This window comes from Schistocerca serialis, chromosome 1 (assembly GCF_023864345.2).
Source record: "Schistocerca serialis cubense isolate TAMUIC-IGC-003099 chromosome 1, iqSchSeri2.2, whole genome shotgun sequence".
NCBI lineage: Eukaryota > Metazoa > Arthropoda > Insecta > Orthoptera > Acrididae > Schistocerca > Schistocerca serialis.
The window spans coordinates 303,831,375-303,852,439 of record NC_064638.1 but is presented as its reverse complement, the minus strand read 5'-3'; positions in this window follow the sequence as shown (position 1 = coordinate 303,852,439).

The window sequence follows — 21,065 nt, the reverse complement described above, 5'->3', positions numbered from 1 at the left end:
TGTCGGAAGGATAGACTCAGCATACAGGAAAGTCAAAACAACCTTTGGTGACATTAAAAGCAACGGTGGTAACATTAAGAGTGCAACGGGAATTCCACTGTTAAATGCAGAGGAGAGAGCAGATAGGTGGAAAGAATACATTGAAAGCCTCTATGAGGGTGAAGATTTGTCTGATGTGATAGAAGAAGAAACAGGAGTCGATTTAGAAGAGATAGGGGATCCAGTATTAGAATCGGAATTTAAAAGAGCTTTGGAGGACTTACGGTCAAATAAGGCAGAAGGGATAGATAACATTCCATCATAATTTCTAAAATCATTGGGGGAAGTGGCAACAAAACGACTATTACCGTTGGTGTGTAGAATATATGAGTCTGGTGATGTACCATCTGACTTTCGGAAAAGCATCATCCACACAATTCCGAAGACGGCAAGAGCTGACAAGTGCGAGAATTATGGCACAATCAGCTTAACAGCTCATGCATCGAAGCTGCTTACAAGAATAATATACAGAAGAATGGAAAAGAAAATTGAGAATGCGCTAGGTGACGATCAGTTAGGCTTTAGGAAAAGTAAAGGGACGAGAGAGGCAATTCTGACGTTACGGCTAATAATGGAAGCAAGGCTAAAGAAAAATCAAGCCACTTTCATAGGATTTGTCGACCTGGAAAAAGCGTTCGACAATATAAAATGGTGCAAGCTGTTCGAGATTCTGAAAAAAGTAGGGGTAAGCTATAGGGAGAGACGGATCATATACAATGTGTACAACAACCAAGAGGGAATAATAAGAGTGGACGATCAAGAACGAAGTGCTCGTATTAAGAAGGGTGTAAGACAAGGCTGTAGCCTTTCGCCCCTACGCTTCAATCTGTACATCGAGGAAGCAATGATGGAAATAAAAGAAAGGTTCAGGAGTGGAATTAAAATACAAGGTGAAAGAATATAAATGATACGATTCGCTGATGACATTGCTATCCTGAGTGAAAGTGAAGAAGAATTAAATGATCTGCTGAACGGAATGAACAGTCTAATGAGTATGGTTCAAATGGCTCTGAGCACTATGGGACTCAACTGCTGTGGTCATCAGTCCCCTAGAACTTAGAACTAATTAAACCTAACTAACCTAAGGACATCACACACATCCATGCCCGAGGCAGGATTCGAACCTGCGACCGTAGCAGCAGCGCGGCTCCGGACTGGAGCGCCTAGAACCGCACGACCACCACGGCCGGCTCTAATGAGTACACAGTATGGTTTGAGAGTAAATCGGAGAAAGACGAAGGTAATGAGAAGTAGTAGAAATGAGAACAGCGAGAAACTTAATATCAGGATTGATGGTCACAAAGTCAATGAAGTTAAGGAATTATGCTACCTAGGCAGTAAAATAACCAATGACGGACGGAGCAAGGAGGACATCATAAGCAAACTCGTTATGGCAAAAAAGGCATTTCTGGCCAAGAGAAGTCTACTAATATCAAATACCGGCCTTAATTTGAGGAAGAAATTTCTGAGGATGTACGTCTGGAGTACAACATTGTATGGCAGTGAAACCTGGACTGTGGGAAAACCGGAACAGAAGAGAATCTAAGCATCTGACATGTGGTGCTATAGACGAATGTTGAAAATTAGGTGGACTGATAAGGTAAGGAATGAGGAGGTTCTACGCAGAATCGGAGAGGAAAGAAATATGAGGAAAATACTGATAAGGAGAAGGGACATGATGATAGGATATCTGCTAAGACATGAGGGAATGACTTCCATGGTACTAGAGGGAGCTGCAGAGGGCAAAAACTGTAGAGGAAGACAGAGATTGGTATACGTCAAGCAAATAATTGAGGACGTAGGTTGCAAGTGCTACTCTGAGATGAAGAGTTTAACACAGGAAAGGAATTCGTGGCGGGCCGCATCAAACCAGTCAGTAGACTGATGACAAAAAAAAAAAAGTCTAGGGACCGATGATCTCAGCAGTTTGGTCCCTTAGAAATTCACACACATTTGAACGTTTTTGAACACATACACACACAAACAAACAACGTTAAACAGAACTTGTGTACGTCGATCGTTTGTTCTCTGTAACACATGGTGTAAGGCACAACGGAAGCTACACAAGAAGACCGGTATCGGTTAGCTTGAGTCTAATTACCACAGCACCTCCGATATGTATGGGAGAAAATAAAGGACAAAGCATGGATAAGATGAAAGAATGTTGAAAGTTGGCGTGAAAGGAAAGGAATGAGACGCTGAAACTAAAAAAAAATAAAAAAAAAGGAAAAGGAAATAGACTGTGATGCAAACATTGTGAGACGAGAGTAGGCGTTTTCATACGGTAAATTTGCAAATGGACTAAGCGGACGGCGCAGTGCGAGTGTTATTCTCTGCAGCACAGTTTAATGGCGTAATTATCGGCACTATAAAGCCCTGTTTCCAGTAATCCCGCGGGTTGGCGGCCCTAATTACCGCGACGTGTGTGGCTGCCGACGTTGACGGTTGCGCTGTCGGTGTCGGCTTGGGGGAGGCCATTAACTCTGTCAGCTGATAACCGCCACCTCGGGTCAGCTAGCGGACTGCGATGTTGACAGCTCTGTTAAATTCTCGAAATTACGTTTCGTAATTTGAAAATTTTCCAGTCATCATAGTTGGATAATTCGTCAGCTTTGCTGGCAACATCTGAGGGTCTGTACACAAGTCAGCTCATAACAACTTACCAATGGACCATCTCTCATTATACTAGTCTTTTCGGGCAAAATATTGGTCTGCCTATTACAAGAGAACATTGGTCACTTAGAAGTATTGTGTTGCATTAAACCGGGGACCTAGAAACGATGGAGAGGCTTCGTCCCGCCGTAGTCCTCAGTGGTTCACAACCCCACAACAGGCCACAGCAGTTCACCCACACCACTGCCGCTCCACACCGAACCCAAGGTTATTGTTCAATTCGGCCCCCGCTGGAGGCCCCCGGGAATGTCTTAGACCAGACGAGTGTAACCCCAAGTGTTTGCGTGGTAGAGCAATTACGGTGTATGCGTACGTGGAAACGGTGTTAGCGCAGCAAACGCCGACACATTGTAAGTGAGGCGGAATAAGGAGAACCAGCCAGCATTCACCGAGGTAGATGGAAAATCGCCTTAAAAACCATCCATAGGCTGGCCGGCACACCGGACCTCGACACTAATCCGCCCGTCGGATTCGTGCCGGGGAACGGCGCGCCTTCCCGTTCCCGCTCGGGAAGTTGTGCGTTTTTCTTTTACTTTTTTTTTTTTTTTTTTTTTTTTGAAATTTCTTTTTGTTCTTTATCGTTCGTTCCATTTGTTCGGTGCGGACGTCCCATGACACCCGTCGAAGTTCGTCTTTGATCCAGTCACTCAGTTTTTTTTTTATTACAGAGGGCAGCTAACCCTCGGACGGAACACGCTGAGCTATCGCGCCGGCGGTCGTTAGACCGCGCCGCCAACCTGGCGGGCCACTTAGAAAGGGCGCATGAATGGACTGGTATCCTCCACTCGCTACGTAAGTCATGACAGTGAAAACTGTTCTGTATGTGACAGTCGGTTGTATGGAGCTGCTGCACTATGATGGTTCATCTCGAGGACTTGACAGATTGGGAGAAAACAACTATCGCTTCTGGAAGTGACATTACCATGCAATGAGTGACTGTCCAACGTGTCTACCAGGAATGGCGTACCACTAGCTGCCATGTAAAAAGCATCCTATCCGACATTGGACGGAGACGATGACCCGCCTTTCCAGTGACAATCGATTTCAATTGCGAACTGCTACTGTCAGTAAATCCAATCCATCTCAACTACTTTTGCGAAAGGAACTACATCCAGTGAGTATTTAGAAGCGGATACATTGTAAAAGGACGTGACCCACAGCGTCACATGTAGCAGGTGTAGAAATATGAAACCGAAATTTGGTTGCAATAATTACACCTCTGTTGTTTGAAATTGACAAACAATATATTATATTCAAAAATATCTCTGCTGCTGTTTATACACTTATACCACCTCTTCGGCAGGCTATGAATGACACGAAAAAAAAAAAACCAGTTCTGCTTTTGAAGCGAACCAGTCGGCGAGCCATTTTTGTATATTTTCATACGAGTTGAAGCGTTGTTCAGAGAGAATGTATCCCAGTGATACAAATAGATGATAATCGGACGGAGCCAAGTCTGTAAAATAAGCCGCATGCCCTAGTATTTCCCATCTGAAACGCCTCGATCGTTTCCCTGACCCGTTTTGCTGTGTGTGATCATAGAGCAATGTGGCTTTGTGTTCCCTTTTAATATCGCGGTCATTCTTCACGTAATGCACGATTAAAATGGTTCATTTGCTGTTGGTAGCGATCGGTGTTAACCATTTCAGTAGGGTTCAGCAGCTCATAGTAGATGACACACTTTTCATACCGACAAATTTAGAGCATTTTCTTCTTTCCAAAGGGATGTGGTCGTGCAGTGGATGTTGATGGTTTTCCCGGATTCACCAATGATTTACGACTCTCTAAATATATCCATTATTCATCATCTTTTACTATTCGATGGAGAAACGACATTCATTTGTATCTGGCGAGCAGAATTTCACAAGTGGCCTTTCGATTTTCTTGCTGTCTTTCATTCAGTTCATGCTCAATCCATTTTCGCACTTTCTGCACCTTTCCAAAAGTTTTGAACCGAAGAGAAATGGCTTTCTGCTTCATATTCGATTGTTCCGCGAGTTCCTGTTGAGTTTGAGTATCACCTTCATACAAAAAGGCATGCAATTCGTTGTTTTCCAACTATTTTGGTGGTTTCCCGCGCTCGTCATTTCGCACGTCAAAATCACCACTTTTGAATTTTTTGAACCATTCGAAACACTGTGTTTTCCCAAGGGCATCCTCGCCGAATACTTAGACAAGCATTCTATGCGATTCTGTAGCATTTTTCTTGAAATGATAACAGAAAACGAATTCTGTCTGCAAATCGTAGTTCGTAGGCACAAAACTCGACATGTTTACAGTTTTGAAACTGTTACCGATGTGTGGAACTTGGGCTACTGTGTGTTGACATTCATCGTCAGCCGTTACAGGAAGCAGATGGCGCTGCAGACGCGATTTCACGAGCCCTACACTGACGGCTGGCACCATATATAGGAAAATTCCAGTTGACACTTCTACACCTGGTATGTGTGCGACTTCAGTGTGACAACAGTACATGACTTGAGTCTTGTGGTCGGACAAGTTTGCTGCTTATCAGACGACGCAGAAAGGTGTTATTAAGAAATATTTTACTGTATTTACAGTCTTTCCAATTTCGCACAATTTTTAATAGTCAGTTAAATTTATTTTCTGGCATGTTAAAATCGTTTCTTCTACATCTTTTGTCACAGCAGTGTCACTTGGAAATATTTATATAGCCACGGACTGCCCATTATACAGCGACAGGGTGTCATAGGCTTTACTGGTGAAATAATGCAGCCGGCCGAAGTGGCCGTGCGGTTAAAGGCGCTGCAGTCTGGAACCGCAAGACCGCTACGGTCGCAGGTTCGAATCCTGCCTCGGGCATGGATGTTTGTGCTGTCCTTAGGTTAGTTAGGTTTAACTAGTTCTAAGTTCTAGGGGACTAATGACCTCAGCAGTTGAGTCCCATTGTGCTGAGAGCCATTTGAACCATTTGAAATAATGCAGACTAAAAACATAATCAGCTAACCTCAGAATCACTGCAATGATCCTAGAACACTTTCCGTGTGTTCATCACGTCAGCTATTAAGAGGCGGGCTGCTTGACTTGTTACCGTTAGGTTCGAATAACACGTAAGTGTGACGGAGACACTTCGGGAAGTCAAATGAGAAATCCTGGAAGAAAGGCGACAATCTTTTCCAGGAACATTATTGAGAAAATTTAGAAAACCGGCATTTGAAGCTGACTGCCAAACGATTCCACTGCCGCGAACATACAATGCACGTAAGGACCGAGAAGATAGGAGAAATTAGTGCTCATACGGAGGCATACCGACAGTCGTCTTTCCCTCCCTCTGTCTGTGAGTGGAACAGGGGAGGGAACGACTAGTAGTAGTACATGGTATACTCTGCCACCACGGTGGCTTGCGGAGTAACTATGTAAATGTAGTTAAAACTACACGAGACGTGACACGATATTTCGCCTGAAGATGGCAAGTAAGAAATTTGCTGAAACGTTGTCGGAGAACGACGCGTTGATTCGGCTGTCAAGCCGAGAAGATTTTATCAACTAATACATTCATTCAGAAGAAAAGTTCATTGTTAATTGTAATCCAGTTTTCACGTAATAAGGATTGATTTCGATAAAACATAACGTTTCAGACCGGATATTATATGTATATTTTGCGTGCATAAGTATGGTAACTTTGAGCGTCTGGATCTCTGTAACGGAGAATGATGTCAAAAAATGTTTCGAGATTCCTCGAAACATCAGCCTAAGAACATATGGTAGAAACTTTGACGGTCTACTCTGAATAAAAATTATAGCACTGACCATCCCCACAACTAGTACTTCTCGTAACCAAAAATCATGGTGTTTCGCCGGCCGGAGAAGACGAGCGGTTGTAGGAGCTTCAGTCTGGAACCGCGCGACCGCTACGGTCGCAGGTTCGAATTCTGCCTCGGGCATGGATGTGTGTGATGTCCTTAGGTTAGTTAGGTTTAAGTAGATCTAAGTTCTGGGGGACTGATGACCTCAGATGTTAAGTCCCATAGTGCTCAGAGCCATTTGAGCCATGGTGTTTCAGGGTTTCCTCTGGAACTGTGTGTGAACAAATGGTGCTTTTATAAACCACGTAAGGTCCAGCCTGGACCACACCTAATACAGAGAACCAAACAATTTGTTCAATTGCCCTGGGCAGTAAAAACTGAGTAGCCTCAAAATTTGGACGCTGTACTGCAGGATAGATACGGAACACCCGTTCTCTAATAGATATAGAAATGTTAGCTAGGCCATGTGCTATCCACAGCATTTGATCCCTGGTCTCTGGGATCAATAGAATGACCGGTTGAAAAATATCATTTTCGTATGCAGTGTAAGTTAGCTTGCGTCATGATTACTATTAGTAAGTAGCAATAAAAAAAAATGGTGTTATGTGTAAGTTGCGTCAAACTCACTTTGAATAAGAAAATGCTATCTGATATAGAAATCAACGTAAAGGATTGCGTCGCCACCCACTCTAGCCACACGACAAATAAAGGATTCGACTGAATCGGAAAATTAACTAATTTAATCCTAAGAAAAAAAACTCATAAAAGAACATTTATTGTACTATCACTCATAAAGAATGGGATGTAATTACTAGTTTGGTCCAGTCATTGTTCACGTGAATCATATATTAAAATAAAGTAAATAATGCGTGAACACTGTGCATAAGAGCAGCTAGCAGCAGCAGTCCTGAAAACATGTATTCTAAAGAATTAGTTTTAAATAAAAAGGTAACACTACTTGGGCCTGTGCGCATGGAGACGCTATGGAGGGGCTAACAAGGAAGCTACCAGGGAAATGGCGTAGGTAATAGAGACGTAACATCGGTACACAGGATAAGATTGGTAGCAAAATTATTTATTCCTTAAAATATTGATGTAATGCATCTACACAGCTGCTGTTGCCTGGTAACTAAGTACAATTTCTTTTGAAACGGTACACGTTTCACGACACACTCGTTTGCCCACGTGATTTGCGGAGACACAATTTCTAAATACCGTGGTCAAGTTTTAACCACATTAAACCACGCAGCCGCGAACAATTAATATTTATCAGAAGACACATTTGAATGGACAAAACGTGATGGCAGTGGGCCAATAAACTCTAATATTAAACCACGTGGATGGCTTCCAAAGAACATAAGGTAAATGAGACAAAGAAAATTCACGAAGAGGCAAAGTTATTAAGGTGCAGTAAAGATTAGGAAGTATAGAGACGCAGCTGCAGGCTGACAAACATACACACTGAACCGAAGGCGCACGTCTTACATATGCAACACCTTTGTGTTACGTTCTTCATACGGATCAAAGTCTGCATTAGGAATTAAACTGGAGGTTGCAGAATCATTGCATTCCTTACTCCGACAAGGCTAACCAATCTTTATAAGACGAGACTCGAGACCAAAAGCTAAAAGCTCCCCTCTCGTTACGAGACAACGCGCCATGCGGTTAAACCAGCTCACCGTCCTTCGAAGAGAGATCGGCTCAGACCCTGGGCGCCCTGGAAGCAGACTGACCGTCTCACCCACTCCAACGTCTCCCACGCGATTCCGTTGCCAGGAAAACCCAGAGATGAGGCTTCACCCACCAACCTAACACCGGTAACTTTAACACAAGGGGAGCAAACGTCTTTGCCTGCCTGAAAACTACAGGGGTTGGCCATTCTGTACGACTACCGTTGATTCTCTGCAGCAGACTAAACCACCGTATAGCAACATGAAACACACCACATTCATTCACTCACGCCTGCCAGAGTTTTGTATCACTGGAAAGTAAATAAAATGATAATGAAAGGGGACTGCAGGACCCTTTCAGCAGGTTTTTGGAAATTATCGGTACTGAACCGATGGGACGGGGAAATGAGGAGCTTAGCGCGTGGAGAGCGTATTCCAGGCCGTTTTGTTGGCATTTTTCATACCATGACTTTGGGCCATTCACTTGGGTAACCATGGATATGAATCAGCTTGTAACAACTGTCGCCTTTCCTCTACGTCTTTGTGATGAGTGTGTTGTGGAAACTCCCATCTTCGCAAATGACACAGCTGTCTGTACAGGAGACACCTCACCGTTTTGGTTCGATGAACACTCAGGCACCCTTTCGCTTCTCGACTCATCCACAAAATTCCCTGCGCCTAATAGCATAGAAAATGTATAGAGCTGTTTCCAAAGGAAGGTGAAACTTAGCAGTGAATGTTCAGATACCGGTTTCAAGCACTCGATTGACAACCAATGCAGTCAGGCGCCTGACTGGCCCTACCGGTGCGGAGGATGCAGAGAAACGTGTGGTTTAGCGGCTATGAAGATCCGGACGAGACGTGAACACGACATTTCGGCTGAAGATGGCAAGTAAGAAACTTGCTGAAACGTTGCCGGAGAACGACGCATTGACTCGGCTGTCAACCCGAGAAGACTTTATCTACTAATACATAGGTTCAAAAGAAAAGGTCTCTGTAAATCGTAATCCAGTTTTCACGTAATAAAGACTGATTTTGATATAATGTAACACATACTTTTGGCTACATCAAATGTAAAATTGCTATAATTTATTCTTCTTCCTTCATACCAACGTTATTGATTGTACAGGGTTTTTCAGTGTTTGCGGTAAAAGTGAAGAAGGAGAATGAGAAAACAAGGTTCCGGAAACAAATGAAGTCCCCAATAGGACGTATTGGGACTGAATTTGCGAACAGCTTATACACAGTCCTGGAGGATCCAGACTGTAAATATGTACCACGGGAAAATAATTTTACAAGTATTCCACGTGGCTACAGTTCATCCCTGGTGTCTTTCTAACAGAATGACAACAAACTGCAATTCGTTCTCCTAGTTCATCGTCACTAGCAACACGACAGGTATATCCCAAAAGCTGTTATGTATTCCCCATATATCAGGGGACCTGGAAAGCTATGATAGTGGTGAGATTAGACCGATACTGTGTTTATCGATGTTTCGTGATACATATCCCCGAACAGCCACCTGAGGGTGTACCGGTACGCCATCATACATGTACAACTTACGCATCTTTTTACCAAAAGGAAGCTAATCCAAATATAATTTAGTTTTGTAATATAGGCATTACTGCTCTCGTGTATAAGTCATATCGGGGAATGCAGTGGTTTCCGGACCTGAGTTTATAAGAATTACTTGCTCACTAAGCATTTATGCATTTCCCTGCTGATATTTGCATGTTTCACTGTTGTTTATTTGCCACTTACGTTGTACATATAGTAGTTAAACATCTTTGTATTTAGCAGGAGCTTTACAATGTAAAGTGGTGATGAATGTGAGCACTTGTAATCGGGGCAATGATATGTGCATACGTAGCTGTTGTTTTGAAACTTACACTCCGGCTTCTAGTATAGCTCATGATACCAACAGGGACATACATTGCAGAGCACTACATTAATAAGTAAACGATCACTGAACAATTACGGAAAAAGTTAACCTGGCAGAAGTACAACCGAAGCGCCTTAAGCACGATGGATTTCTCTCCCATTCTATATGCCTCGCACGACAAAATCCAAAATTTTAGGTGATGATTAATTACTCGACCGGATCCAGTAGAACTGTGTCTTCATTCTCACGAACTCAGTGCTTTTTGCTTAGATATAATGACGTGTGTCACGTGCATCGGTGTCGCAAGCGTGTTACCGGATGAACTGCCCCATGAATGAAACCAAATTAACCCCCCACCCCCTGGTGTACTCGTGCGATTTCGTAATTCTCTGGCTGCTGAAACTTTCGAGTATGTAAGAACAGACTAGTAAACAACACGGAACACCGCTTATATGTCGGACAGACAGGAGGTAAGCATAGGACAGAATGCTCCCTGTCTCAATAAGTTTGTATTTTCTTACTGTACCATATACTGTGTCATAGCCCTACTTGCCAAGTTTAAGTGTAACAACCATAACGCGCCCGATAATATTGCACTACAATCTTACATGGTCCCATCGACTATCCATAGATATAGTTCTAGATTTATATATCTGCACCATAACAGCTGTCCTGTGTTATGATACGGCGGCTTTCTGTACGCGTATTAGCGATGGACGTAATCTGGCGCGCTATTGAATTGTATTTGCGCTTCTCTTGCACATGAAAGCGATGTGTGCCTTTGCATATATACTGGCTATTTTGTGAAATGTGATGTGAAGCTTGAGGCTCGTGATAAGTAAGAAACTTTGTTTATGAAGTATGTAAGCACACGAAATGTTTCATGTAGAAAGACTATGTGTAAACCTTGGTTACCATACTTGTGCATGGAGTTCAGGTGCTTGAAAATGTCTATGCGTCGAAATTATCTGATAACACGGACAATAAATATAAGACAGCCTATTAAAACCATATCGTAAAACATACTGAGTCTGTAGACCCCACAATAACCAAATTCTATCAATCAGACCAGCTGAAAAGTGACGCTTGCTGGTGATGAGAAAAGCACACGGCTATATATGCATGTGGAGAGAGAGTGAGACAGGGAGAGAGAAAGAGAGAGAGAGAGAGAGAGAGAGAGAGATGTTATTCTGTTGCTCAGAAAATTAATCTCTTCAGTGTGGACCGGACAGAAGCCCGAACAACATCTGTATACGTACTTGCGCATGCTTAAAAATTCCGAAAAACTGTGCTGATAATGGCTACTTACTAGCCGAAATCTGTATCTGCTTTAATAAAGCTAGAAAGGAAATGACGACTGATTGCTGCTCTCTATCGTTCTGAACTATTTATGTCAGTCTTTTAATTCCCTATCCGGAAAAATACTGGCTGGTTAATAAGCAGCCGTTGTACGCCTAAGCAAAATCCCAGCAGACTAGGAGTAGGTGTAAGGTTTCTCAATCGGCATATTTGAGATGGCTTTACCGATTAAATTATTGGTCTTACAGTGAAAAGAAAGACTTACGGCTGTAGCAAACTTTGGTCAGAACATGGGCGACTGGAACGATTTCGTTTAACTTCTGGCACGCTTTTCCCTCATCCCCCCCCCCCACCCCCACCCCCCACCCCAAAAAAAGTAAGCTCTATTGCGTGCATATTAACCTGTAAAAATGTTTAAGAGCGTAAATTAGATAACTTCCTCAGCACCTGTTGCAGTGTATCGTATCAGCGAGTGGCCTTGCTCTGTTTTGTCCCTGTACTAGAAGTTCTTAATCAGGGGAAAGTTATTTAGTCTAGAGTTCCATTGCACGTGTCGATATTCCGTTTGTCTTAGTAGTGTAGTTTTCCACGGTCTTCAGTATGGATAGGGACACAACTAGCTCCTCACTCACATGAAGTGTTTAGTGCTTTACCAGGAATTTCAAATTGACTCTGTATTTCTAGATTTCCAGAAGGCTTTTGACACTGTATCACACAAACTTTTAGTGAAATTACGTGCTTAAGGAATATCGTCTCAGTTATGTGAGTGGATTGCTGATTTTTTGTCATGGAGGTCACTATTCGTAGTAACTGACGAAACTTCACCGAATAAAGCAAAAAAAGATTTCTGGTGTTCTACAAGATAGTATCATTGTCCCTCTGCTGTTACTTCTATATCTATACAAACGATTTCGGAGACAATCTGAGCAGCCGTCTTAGATTGTTTGCAACGGATGCTATCGTTCATCGATTAGTAAAGTCATCATAAGATCAAAACAAATTGCAAAATGATTTAGAAAAGATATCTGTATGGTTTAAAAATTGCCAATTGACCCTAAATAACGAAAAGTGTGAAGTCATCCATGTGAGTGCTAAAAGGAATCCGTTAAACTGCGATTACTCGATATATCAGTCAAATATAAAAGCCGTAAATTCAACTAAATACCTAGGAATTTCAATTACAAACGGCTTAAATTGGAAGGAACAAATAAAAAATGTTATGGGGAAGGCTAACCAAAGACTGAGTTTTATTGATAGGACACTTAGAGTACGTAACAGATCTACTAAAGATACCGCCTACAGCACACTTGTCGATCCTCTTTTAGGGTACTGGTGCGCGGTGTGGGATCCTTAGCAGATAGGACCGACGGAGTACATCGAGAAAGTTCAAAGAGGGGCAGCACGGTTTGTATTACCGTGAAATTGCGGAGAGAGTGTCGCTGAGATGATACAGGTTTTGGAATGGACACCATTAAAGCAAAGGCGATTTCCGTTGCGGCGGAATCTTCTCACGAAATTTCAATCACCAACTTTCTCCTCCGAATGCGAAAATATTTTGTTGACGCAGAACTACATAGGGAGAAACGATCATCAGTATAAAATAAGGGAGGTAATAGTTCGCACGGAAAGATACACGTGTTTGTTTTTTCCGCGCCTTGTTCGAGATTGGAATAATAAAGAATTATTGTTAAGGTGGTTTAATGAAGCCTCTACCAGGCACGTAAGTGTGATTTGCATCAATGTAGATGTAGATGTTGAAGTAGCAGCGATGCATAGACTGAATCCTAGAGCACGTGCTGCTGACAAGACAGGGTGTGAAGCGTTGCCTTCTTCACATCTTCGCACTGCAATCCGTAGGTGTGCCGTATCACATGCGAAAAGTCATGAGAATCCCTCCCTTTTATTGACAACACATTAGCTGGATTATTAATACCCATCCTAATTCCAGCTCTGTCTCATTAACAGTTCTGGAGAAATTTACAATTTAGTTGAAACAAAATGGGATGAAACCCCGCAGTGCAGATGTAAGCCTCCTTTGAGATAACAGTGGATAAAAATGAATGACTCGATAACAATAGCACTTGAAATAAACATTTGTATTATTGTTGTACTGCAGTCGAGTTACACAACACAATATTGAACCGTCTCTTAAATTTCAATACAATACTTAAAAATAACTTGTACAAAAATAGCACTTTCATCTCCACGGAAGGGGGATTAGTAGGGCAACCGGAAGGAGTTCAGTTACTGAAGCTAAGCTGTCTAAGAATCTAGTAAACAGGGCACTTTGTTAAGTCTTCTCACTCTTCCTTAAGGTCCCATTTTTTTGTTTTTGTTCTTCTTCGGGTACTTATTCGCCGTCTAAATGAGAGTTTCTTTGTGATGTGTGAAGCATGACTCTGCAGAACAATCAACTGGCTGTTTGATCTGTTTCATTCCTTTTTCGTTGACATTGGTGGAATGATATCTACTGTACATCGTTATGTTCCTATAGCACCCTTTTTTCTTTTCTTTGGCACGTGTTTCCATCTCAGTAGCAAGCCTTTCTTTTCCCATGCAACCTCCTACCATTCGTTCTTTATGAGGTGTCGCACTTAAAAGCATAGTTTCGATGCTTTGCAAGGAAGTTTCCCCTCAATCTTTCTTTTAGACAGCGGAATAATATCTTAGGGTGAGATAACCTCACGCAGTGTGTGGTTAGCGTCATCATTTGCTGGTGTATCATTGAATAACTGCCGTGGTGTATCACTGAATAACTTTCGTAGTTGCGGGAATTTCCCCCAAAATATTTCTGTGGTAATTTGTCCTATTCGCCATTTTCTGACGAATGCGTTATTGTTGATTTTGGGGACCATTTGGAACCATTTTTCTCTCTCGAAAGTGAATCTTAAAGCCAGTAGTGTAAACGAGTAATTTCTTGATCGTCCCTTTCAAACACTACATAATAATGTGTTCAAGTAAAACGCCAGAAAAGTGACACAGAGCCAAAAATACGGATATACCTCATCTCCTCACCTTAGGAGCGGTCTACCATGAAGAACTTTCGTTTATGAATAAGTTACGATCAGAAGAACCCACCACACAGTGGTCAACTTCTGACTTGAGGCAGACAATTCAAAATATCGGCGATAGGTTTTTACCCCAAGCGGCGTTTCTCCGGAACCTCCTCTACGTGACATACGATAAAGTGTCTAGAATGTACTGATTATTCTTGGACAAGCCTTAAAAATCGATCATGTGAAGCATAAGAATTGCTTCATTTCAATTTGGTTTGCAATATACTACTGACAAACGTACATAAGGAAATCCTACAGGGCGACAGAAAATATTCGCCAATCAGTGTCGCCTCTGCATTTTCTGACTAAAAAGATGCTTGTGATTCTTTTTTCCCTTTTTTCAGTCGTTCATTCCGTAAAGCCAGCAAGTAACACCGAAAACCAGTTTCTCGTCCGTGCCTCAGCTTCACAATATTCCGCTCACCGTTTCATCGGCTGCTGCGGTGGCGTAACGTATTTAGCAGAAGCCGATCGAAGAGGAACTTGTGGCGATGCTCGTTAAGGGCCGCGGCTCGCTGGTACACTTGGCTGTCTCATGCGAAGCCTCACGAGCACCTCCTCTGCTCAGTTCAGGTATTGAACGCCTGCAGCTGTGTTAGATAATATGGATTCTCGATGCAAACACCGTCTGATGAAACACCACTGAAAAATTAATAAAAAAATATCAAACAGAAGTTGGAATTAAAAAGTTAGATATCAAATAATATCAGACTATTTGCGACTCCACTATGGACTGTATTTTAGAGCAAAATATTAATATTTAACAGTCGATAATTAACTGAAAATAGAATATGAATGACATTAAATGGGAACAGAACTGATATTCTCAATACAGGGATGTTAGTTCAAATTGTTCAAATGACTCTGAGCACTATGGGACTTAACTTCTGAGGTCATCAGTCCCCTAGAATTTAGAACTACTTAAACCTAACTAACCCAAGGACATCACACACATCCATGCCCGAGGCAGGATTCGAACCTGTGGCCGTAGCGGTCGCGCGGTTCCAGCAGGATGTTAGTGGTATAACTGCAGATATGTATGTTGTTGACTGAGGACCTATACTGAAGAGTGTTACATCAGTACTTACTTCATTTACAAACTGATAATTACAACTATTAGTAGCAGCATGTTTCTTACGTTAGCTAGAACCTCCAAGTATGCAAGACACAAGCAAGACACTAATGACTGTTATCCGCTAGACAATATAACAGGTATTAAAACGCAGATGCATTGACACAAAACAGAAAGTCTCTACTGACAGGTTTATCCACTTCACGGTGCAGTTACGATCGTGCAGAAAACTTCAGGTAGTAAATTCTATGAAGCGTTTTCTGGAAGACTGTTAGAGAAAAACACAGGTAACACACTGTACATCTTAATGTACCATCACAATATCTGTACCTAAACGCGTTGCGGCGGGGCGGGGTTGGTGTGCCGCGTTGCGATTTATTTATTAATCTCCACCTATCTCAGTATAGCGTCCATTCACCACCCGTTGATCTGCATTCGTAGGTACTATGTAGACGATGAGAAAAGCAGCGTTGAAGAAAACCACCGTCCATACTTACGATTACAAAGTCCGCGTAACTCAAGTAACAAGATAAACCTGTAAATCTCTATTAAGAACGAACAAAGCGAACAAAGTGGGTGCTTCCTCCATTCATTGAAAATGTTTGACTGTAGATACTGGTTTTATTACGGTTCTTTTCATTTATGGTGTCACCAAGCCCAAATTTACGTTGGCAGCACATCTACTACTAGTTCGTGCAGTTTACATCACACAGCCAGAAATGTGCTAGGTCCAACCCGAAATATTACGAGATTCTCACAGGCAATACACTGTTACAAAACGAGTTCACATTCGGTCTTTTTCAGTGGATTCTTCGAAAGAAAATGCTCGCCAAAATGTTCTGTACATGCACACGGAACACGCTACGCAGAATTATACACAAAGGCTGACAGTTTCACACGCGGTTTTTTCTGCAACTAACATACCAAAACGTCTCAAAACTTCGCCGAAATGTCCGTAATTGCATCTGCTAGCTCTGCAATATAAACCGAGCGCGATTCAACCGTCCTTTCTTCAACATACAGATATTTTTTTCGGACACATTTAACATGACCTTCTTGTCCGACAGCGACTCCACGACTGCCTGAATGCCGCTGCTCACAGGGCAATATAACTCATTCAATTACACGAGAAAGACTTTTCTCTCACTGGTTGATCAAAATGATCATCCAGTCAGATTAACCTTTCATGATCAATTTCGCCCGCAAACCGCTTTACTCCAGCCAGCATTCGCAGATGCATCTACATCATTTCATATTGCAAAATTTCACAAAATGTTCCACAAAACCAATCGAAACAAAAATCCAAAGAAAACTATGCTTGAAATATACCTCAGAACTAAGTATCCTCTTACTATCTTTCTGGCTGCCTTATTACTAAAGCAAACGCTACGACATAGGTCATCCTCCAGTTAGGGGAATTCACCGTTTTCAGGACAACCTGTTACTTAACACTTCCTATTTACAGATATTGTAATACATTATAAAATTGAAATTTGACGTATGTCCCCACATAGACACTCACATTCACTCTCATCTACTCGAACCCTGACACAAAATATAAACATCAACTTTTAAACTATTATTTCCATCACGAAAGCAAAATTATTACAAGTTTAGAATCCAAATTCCTTAAAAATAACGTGTCTGCACTGATAGTGCTGTTATCGTTTTCAAATGACAAAGAAACTTAAACTGTCATGATTCCTATCGGAATTTACCTTACTAAGTGTCGGTTAAGTACTTTTTTAATAGGTTTTTTATATTTCCAAAACTATTAACGTTATCCACGTGAAAATGTTACACACTGTTCTTCTAAATTACAAAACTTCCTATACCAAATTTGAAAACAAACAGATCATATTTATTATAGTTATTTAGCTTCTTATGTGAGATGAGTAAGTGATATTAGTACGCTCCACACAGAGCAGTCCTCATGGTCCGCACACCGCGACAGATGGCATTATGACTCCAGCAGCCGACTACACAACGGCCGGGGCTGGAGGCTTCATTGCCAGCCTCCAATACAGCTTGACCTAACGGAATAAAACTTACTTCAAAACTCTGCAGCCGTGTAAATACCTGCGACGTTACAGCGTAACACAGTGTTTGTACGATTTAAAACTTTTCTTTTCACCAACATTTATTAACTGTGCATTTTGAATAAATACGAATTACAAAGTGTTTATGAAACCAATAAAAGATGATTTACAATCAGTTAAATTCAGGTGACAAATATCATAATGAACGTGTTAGTACCTTGCAGCATTATGAAAATGATACACAGTAATACAAGAAGTCTGTTAATATGGAGGCTAAATTCAATTTTTTCTGAAGTAATTAAGGTAAACAAATGTATCGGTGAACGATCAGTTTTCTAACTCACAGGTGTGAGGGAACATGATTATGTTCGGATAAAGCATTCTTATAGAAAATAAAACAAAAGTAGTTATAACTAGACCAAGGATTTTTAGGTAGTAGAAAGTGCACTGTAGGCCCCAAGAATAGGCTCTTCCATTACATCAGTCTTCTGACTGGTTTGATACGACTCGTCACGCATTCCTCTTCCTTTCAGAGTAGCACTTGAAACCAACGTCCTCAATTACTTGCTACTTCTTTTCCAATCTCTTCCTTCCTCTACAGTTTTTACTCTACACAGTTATTCCCTATGCTTTAACAGACGTCCGAAGATCATGACTCTTTATCTCAGCGTTTTGAGTATATTCCTTTCCTTATCAAACCAATTTTGAACATTCGACTGTAACACCACATCTCCAATGCTTCGATTGTCTTCTGTTCCAGTTTTCCCACAGTACATGTTTCACTACTATAAAATGCTGTACGTTATCAGAAATTTCGTCATCAAATGAAGGCCTATATTTGATACTAGTAGACTTCTCTTGGCCAGGACTGCCCTTCTTGCCACTACTAGTCTACTTTTGATGTCCTCCTTGCTCCGTCCGTCATTGGCTATTTTACTGCACAGGTAGCAGAATTCCTTCTGTCTTCGGTTTACTATCAGTCCATATTTCGTACTCATTAAATTGTTCATTCCATTCATCAGATAATGTAATCATTCTTCACATTCACGCAGGATAGCAATGTCATATGCGAATCATATCATTACTATCCTTTCAACCTGAATTTTAATTCCACTTCTGAACGTTTCTTTTATTTTCATAATTGCTTCTTCGATGTACAGATTGAACAGTAGGGGCGAAAGACTATATCCCTGTCTTACACCCTTTTTAATCCGAGCACTTCGTTCTTGATCTTCCACTCTTATTATTACCTCTTGTCTCTCGTACACATTGTGTATTACCCATCTCTCCCTATACTTGCCGTTATTTCTCTCAGAATTTCGAGTATCTTGCAACATTTTACGTTGTCGAACGATTCTTCCAGGTCCACAAATCCCATGAACGGGTCTCGATTTTTCTTTAGTTTTGTTTCCATTATCAACCGCAACGTCGAATAGCCTCTCTAGTGCCTTTACATTTTCTAAAGCCAACTGATTGTCATCTAACTTTTCCTCAATTTCCTTTTCCATTGCTCTGTCTATTATTCTTGTCAAAAACTTGGATGCATGATCTGTTAAGCTGATTGTACCATAACTCTCACACTTGTCAGCTATTGCAGACTTTGGAATTATGTGGACGATATTTTCCGAAAGTCAGATGGTATATCGCCAGTCTCTTACATTATACACACCAACGTGAACGGTCGTTTTGTTGCCGCTTCCCCTAATTATTTCAAAGCTCTTTTAAATTCTGATTCTAATACTGGATCCCCTAAATCTTCTAAATCGACTCATGGTTCTTCTTCTAACACATCAGACAAATCTTCTTCCTCATAGAGGCTTTCAGTGTATTCTTTCCACCTATCCACTCTCTCCTCTGCATTTAACAAAGGAGATCGCGTTGCACTCTTAATGTTACCACAGTTACTTTTAATATCATCGAAGGTCGTTTTCAATTTCCTGTATGTCGAGTCTGTCCTTCCAACAATCATTTATTTTTCGATTTCTTCACATTTTTCATTCATCCATTTCGTCTTAACCTCCCCGCACTTCCTATTCACTTCATTCCTCAGAGACTTCTATTTCTGTGTTCCTGAGTTTCCTGGAACATTTTTTTACTTCCTCTTTTCTTCGATGAACTGAAGTGTATCTTCTGTTACCTTGATTTCTTTGCAGTTACCTTCTTTGTACCTATGGTTTTCTTTCCAACGTCTGTATAGCCCTTTGTAGAGATGTCGATTGCTCTTCAACTGTACTGACTATTGAGCTATTCCTTATTGCTGTATCCATAGCCTTAAACAACTTCAAGCGTATGTCATCATTCCTTAGCACCTCCGTATCCCACTTATTTGCGTATTGACTCTTCCTGACTAATGTCTTAAACTTCAATATACTCTTCATCAATACTGCATCGTAATCTGAGTTTATACCTACTCCTGGGTACGTCTTACAATCCAGTATCTGATTTCGAAATTTCTGACCATGATGTAATCTTTATGAAATCTTCCCACACCCGAAGTTTTTTCAAGTATACCTCCTCTTCTTGTGATTTTCGAGCAGAGTATTCGCTATTACCAGCTGAAATTTATTACAGAAGTCAGTTAGCCTTTCTCCCCTCTCATTCCTTGTCCCAATCCCATATTCTCCTGTAACCTTTTCTTCTACTCCTTCCCCTACAACTGCATTCCAGTCCCCCCATCACTATTATATTTTCATCTTCCTTTACTTACTGTATTACCCTATCAGTATCCTCATATACTTTCTCTCTTTCATCTCCAGCTTGCAACGTCGGCATGTGTACCTGAACTATTGTTGTCAGTGTTAGCTTGCTGCCAGTTCTGATAAGAACAATCATATCACTGAACTGTTCACAGTAACACACTCTCTGTCCTACCTTCCAATTCATAACGAATCCTGCTCCCGTTATACTGTTTTCTGCTGTTGTTGATATGGCCTTATACTCATCTGATGAGAAGTACTTGTCTTCTTTCCGTTTTACTTTACTGGCACCTACTATATCTAGAGTGAACCTTTGCATTTCCCTTTTCAGATTTTCTAGCTTCCCTACCCCGTTCAAGCTTCTGACATTCCATGAACGAATCGTAGAACGTTATCCTTTCGTTAATTATTCAGTCTTTTTCTCATGGTCATCTCCCCCTTCGCAGGTCTTCTTGAGATCCGAATGCGGGACTATTCGGGAATCTTTCGCCAATTTCGAGATCATCATGACACTTTTCAATTACCGGTGACATATCACGTATGTTTAATTCACTGGTTTCCATTGCCTTCTGAATCCTCATTCCGTTGATCATTGCATAGTTTTCGCTTTTAGGGTCGCTTTGCCACAACTAGGAGAAGAGAGTGCCATGAACAACTGTCCGCTGCAGTGTCCTTTTTGACGAGGCCGAGGGTGACTTCTTATGCCGGAGGTCTTTGGCTGCCAATGCTGATTATTAATCAAAATTTAAGCAGTGACGGGTTTCTAACTCAGTACCGAGGACGTTTTACAGACCGAACACGCCGAGCTACCGTTACGGCCCCCTACCACGGGGCTGCTAACTGGAAAACGATAAACACCTGTAAAACGTGAC